The following is a 5,215-nucleotide window of genomic DNA, read 5'->3' on the forward strand; positions in this document are numbered from 1 at the left end:
ACAAAGCACAGGGCAGCATCAGATCTTACAGGTCATAAAAGTATGTTTAGTAAAACATAGTTCCATCCCTTAGGATAATTGGTGACACAACAGCACTGTTTTGTTTTCAAATTACTGTTTTCTTATCCTCAGTCCTATATTTTCCTTCTAATACCCTTGTTTTCTAGCATATAAGAGAAGCACATTGAACTTGTGGCCTTGTTGCTAGGTTTCAAGCTGCATTTATGCAGTCTACTGAGACATTCTTCTCGATTTTGAATTCTGAATCAAGTCCCAAGGCAACAGTGCCCTGTTTCTTAGCAACACAGATGGGTAGACTGTATATTCCAGTTCTTTTATACAATGGAAGAATAAACAATTCCCTGAGTAAGGGTGTGCTGCAAGTTCATCACTTCACTTCCCCTAGAAGAGAGGAAAGGGAAGCCTTCTGTGGTACAGCAGGTGAAGTTTGTCTGGAAGTGTCTGTTTTTGCACAGTGGTGAGTCATATCTCTATCTTTTCTGTTCTCTGCATCTCTCTGGGGTCTTTATTCACCACTGTGCATATGGATCTGTAGGTACTTTGGATCAGCGAGTTTCAGTTTCTAGGATACAAATACAGGCATCAAAAATCAATGGTAACAAAGTTGGCAGAGGTGGGATGTGTGAAAGTACACAGACTTTTTGCTCTGGGGAAATTAATGATGAGTCATAGAATTGCACAGCTTTAGAAACTCTGGGTGCAAAACCTTGATTTTAGGAAGGAAGCTAGGGCTGGAGAAAATAGGTAGAGGATTGAGAGGTAAGGAGGAAATGGGTATCCATGCAGCTAACAGGTTAGTGGTGTGTTACCCAGTGGATGAAATGGAGAAAAGTTACCCTTTTAAAACAATCTCTGAAGAGTGTTAGGCAGTTTTGAGTCTTCTTGGCAATACAGGCAAATTCTAAATTTTCCTGCCTCCAGACTGCAGGACTTCCATTGCCATGGAGAGGGAGGAGTACTAGGGAGAGGAAAGGGGGCAGAGAAGGACACAGTTCTGCAGAGCTGAACATTTCTGCTCCTGACACCTGTGGAGGGGCAAGTGTATGCATAATCTTTTCAGGATGACAGCAGCAGAAATGCAGCCTCAGTTACTACAGTTTTGTCACAGACTAGAAGAACAGAAGCACTTTTGTTAATCATCCTGCTGACCTTGGCACGTACCTGTTTTACCTGGACCTAAAGCTGGCCTGGTCAGTCTGCCAGTATCTCAGTTTATTTGCCAAACAAGAAAAGGCTGCTTTACATGTATAAATTATCAACTGTCAATTCTTCTCCACAGTTTATTAAATCACAAGGTAAACACAGCAGCTGGCTATGGTGGGACAGCTGGTTTGCCTGGAGACTACTCATACACACACCTGATGGAAAGCCTGGGCCACCTTAGAAGAAAAGTGCCCACTCAAGCCTACTCACCTCCTCCTAAGCATGAACAGGGCCAGGCTGTGCTTCAGTGTTTGGATAGCCTGAGTATAATCTGTGGAGCAGAGACTGAGTTTTGGCCCCTTCCCAAAGGCTTCCTGCAGTGGGGACCTGCTGCAGCTGGAAGTGTTCAGCCATGTGGTCCTGGGCTGGAAGGAACCTGTCTTGGCAGTGCAGCACAGCACAGCTGAGCATGGCCTGGGAACCAAAATCACCTGAAAAGAGAGCACAGAAATGTGACCTTCCAGAAGTAGTTTGTGGGTACTTGATTTGTCTCCAGTAAGCTGCCCACCCAAATCCTTGTTCAGAAACACAGCTTTGTTTGTAAGGACATATTTCAATATTCCCTTATCCTTCAATGGACCATGACCTTCTTTTAGAAAAAAACCCCTTCTGTTCTCAGACTAAGTACAAAGAAGAGAAAGTGGTAATGTTAGAACTGTCCTTCAGGTTTCCTGAGAATTGAGAATTAGAGTAGGAAAAAAATTGTTTGTATGATGTTTGGGCCTGCTGCAATACATTTACACTCCACATCTTTCTTCCAGATTTTCAGGGCGTAAAAGGAGCTCTTGTATAAGAAAGGTAACAGTCTGGGGCTGCCTTTTATATCATAAAGATAAAAGAGAAAACAGGGATAAGGAAATATCTGTGTCCAGCACACGCACAGAGCTAAATACTTTACTGCCTATTTAGTGCGTTAATGCTGCTCCAGTGGTCTTTCACCCTGCCCAGAGGCATCCTTGGGTGTAGAAAAGAGCCTTCCTCTACCTCTGAGCAAAATAATGAAGCTCAGGGCACTGACTGATGAGATAGCCCATGGCAGGACAAAACACCTGGGCACATATTGGGATAGCAGTGGGGCAGCTCTAATTAATGCTGTTAATGTCCTGGGTGTGCCCAGGAATGCAGAGAAAAATGAAAATCCATCAGGAAGAATGGAGAGCAGAGCTTTAACATTTCCCTCTTTTGAGGTTCTTTTTGTCACTTCTATTTGTACAAGGTGAGACTACTGTGCCCCTTGTGCAGCCCAGCTAAGCCCAAAGCCCTGCTGTGCTGTCCTTCATGTGCACATGTTTAGTCTTCTGTCAGGGATGTGCTGCTTAATGACACAAGAAAAAAAAAACGAAAAAGAGGGCGTACTTGTGTTGCTACATAGGGATGAGTATTTCAGGCAAAATAAAATTCAGACCTCCTGTCCCTACAGGCTGGTATGAATGTGTAAATTCCGGAACATTCATGCTTTTGGCTTTGGATGAGCTTTCTCTAGGGTCAGGAGTTTGCTTCTTCAGTTTACTTTGCAGAACTGAAAGATGGAACCAAGAAAAGTACTTCTTAATCTAAGTACAGGTACAAAATCATATTAAAATACAACCACACATTTATCTTCAATTAATGCACTAGGTTGTGCAGGCAGGTATAGCCAGACTGCAAGTAGCAATCAGTAATACATGTTCTGTTGTAATTGTGTGTGTGTGTGTGTGTTTTGTGGTTTCTTCTTTTCGCCAGGGATCACAATATTTGAGAAGAATAAGTTAATCATCAGGCCATTATATTCATCCTCCACCAAGAACAGAGAAAATTCTTATTTGAAAGTCAAAGAAAATTTTCTGCAAGCCTTGACTGGCCTTTCTCACAACAACAACCTGCAGTGCAGCAATCCAAAGCCAATACATATGTATGGCTGAAGCAGCCTCCTGATTTTAGCTATTGACTCTCCAAGTCATCCAACCCTCCTCAGAAGCCACAAGGAAAGGGGAAAAGGGAACTGAAGCCAAAAAGGACCTCTGAGGCCACAGCTGTGCAAGAGTTTTCCAGGCTTAGGTCCAGGCTGCTCTCTCCTCCTCTGCAAAAAGGACTTGCCTCAGTCTGTTACTTGCTTCCCACAGATCAACTCTCATGAGGCCAAAATACTGTTTGTGAAGAATAGCAAATATAAGACTGGTGTGTATGAAGATCCCAATACACATGATTATAGGCAGGTAAAGTGTCTGGTTCCCAGACTTCTATAAAGCAAACACGCTGAAATAGAGGATGCCTGGGGATCAGTAAATGAAGCCACTAGATGTCAGTCTCATTAGCAAAAATAAACTCCGCAGTTAATACTGCAGTTGGGATAGCTCAGATAATTAACTCTCTTGTAGTCACAAATTTATTTGTCAAAAGAGTTCCATAGGGACTGCTGTAGAATACAGCTTTGGAGTTTTATGTTTTAATGTGCATTGTAGTTTTGATTTGGGCAAAGAAGATTGAAGTCGGGCTAATCTGTTCCCCTTTGTCTTCCTCTCTGTGATATATTGTATCAAATGTTTCTACGTTCTCTCCTCTGTGCCCTTCAAAAGAACAATTCAGAAAACTTACTGTTTCTGAAACAGTCTGAGCCAGTAAAAAAAAAAAAAAAAACCCTTCTGTCCTCTGAAGCAAACATTTATACCTGGACATGTAGATTATTGAAGAACCATATAAATGGCATATAGCTAAAGTTACATTCCCACAGAAAACAATATTTTCTTCCTCCTTCTGTCTTCATGAGAACACAAATCATGTCTTCATTTATTTGCCAAACTGCTATAGTAGGAATTTAACTTCTGTGGTTTTTAATTTATTTAAAGTAATTAAAAGCAAACTTCTAGCTAGCTAAACCAGCCAAAAGAAAGCCATTCAATAATATCTCAAGGGAAATTTGCTTTATTTCAATATGATCAAGGTTTCATAACAGTAATTAAATGCTAATTTCTGTTAAAACCTGCCCAAAAACCTTTCTCTTTTTTGTAAACATGTATTTTTTCCTCAGGTCTTGACCAGTAATGTAAATTTGCAAAACCAGTGGAAGGGGAAAAAAAATCTTGTTTGTTCCACAACTCCAATGTTATGCTTTCTAACATGACTACTTCAGACGGCCTGACTACAGCAGGATAATCTTAAGGTAGCATCCATACCTTATGAAATGTTCTCAAGAACCTTCAGAACCTTCCCCATTCCATATCAGGAGAAAACTAATGCTTTAATAATTTTACTGAATCCAAAAGTTAATTCCAGAAAGTCCGATAACTACATGACCAAGTTATTTAGCTGTGAGTGTGAAGTTGTGTTTCAGGTTACTGTTACAAATCAGGAGATTTTGGGGATTTTAATGTCACCAGTCAGTGCCCTAACCTCAGGATTAATGGTTTTCTTTGGTGAAATTCTACTTGAGTGAACCAAGTATTTATAAGTCAGAATTTCTGGAAAGAAGCAAGGAGAAAGAGAAAAAAAGCAAGTTGCAACCAAAAGTTTCCAATATGAGCTCCTGATAACTATAAAACATTTTGAGGCTCTCTTTGAGACTCCAGAATCAGTTGGTGAACTCCACTATGAGGTCTGGAGGAAAACAGTACAAATTGTCCAATTGCTTTGACAAACCATTAACTTTTCAGCTGCCTGAAACTTCAGGCTACTTGACTCTAGAAGGCTGCAAACTGAACAGTGATCCAAATTCAGAAGAACTAAGGATGTGCCTCTACATGGAATTTTACAGTTTATTTTCCCCTCCACTAAAATATTCCCTTGGCCAAATCCTTAATGATATATTGTCTGGAGTTTAAAAGGAAATTATCAATCTCAGGGTGGAAAATCTCTAAATCAAAAATGTACCTAAGGACTAGCAGCACTGGTACAAAATTCTTAAGTATAGACTTGATGCTAAACACACAAAAAAGGGCAATTTCTATGTTCACTTAGACTTTCTCACCATTCAGGCCAACAGGAAAGCCTTCATTAAATGGAAACCAGAACTCAG

General features: G+C 40.6%; 1 long non-coding RNA gene across 1 annotated transcript; it reads left to right on the forward strand.

The window, feature by feature from the left end:
• Positions 1-265: 265 nt before the first annotated feature.
• LOC146441020 (uncharacterized) lies at positions 266-4,080 on the forward strand. The gene is made up of 3 exons (XR_014850384.1): positions 266-478; positions 1,986-2,022; positions 2,947-4,080. It is a non-coding gene; the product is annotated as an uncharacterized LOC146441020 (long non-coding RNA).
• Positions 4,081-5,215: the final 1,135 nt, after the last annotated feature.

Source organism: Lichenostomus cassidix, chromosome 2 (assembly GCF_008360975.1).
Source record: "Lichenostomus cassidix isolate B80296 chromosome 2, HeHo_3.0, whole genome shotgun sequence".
NCBI classification, from domain to species: domain Eukaryota; kingdom Metazoa; phylum Chordata; class Aves; order Passeriformes; family Meliphagidae; genus Lichenostomus; species Lichenostomus cassidix.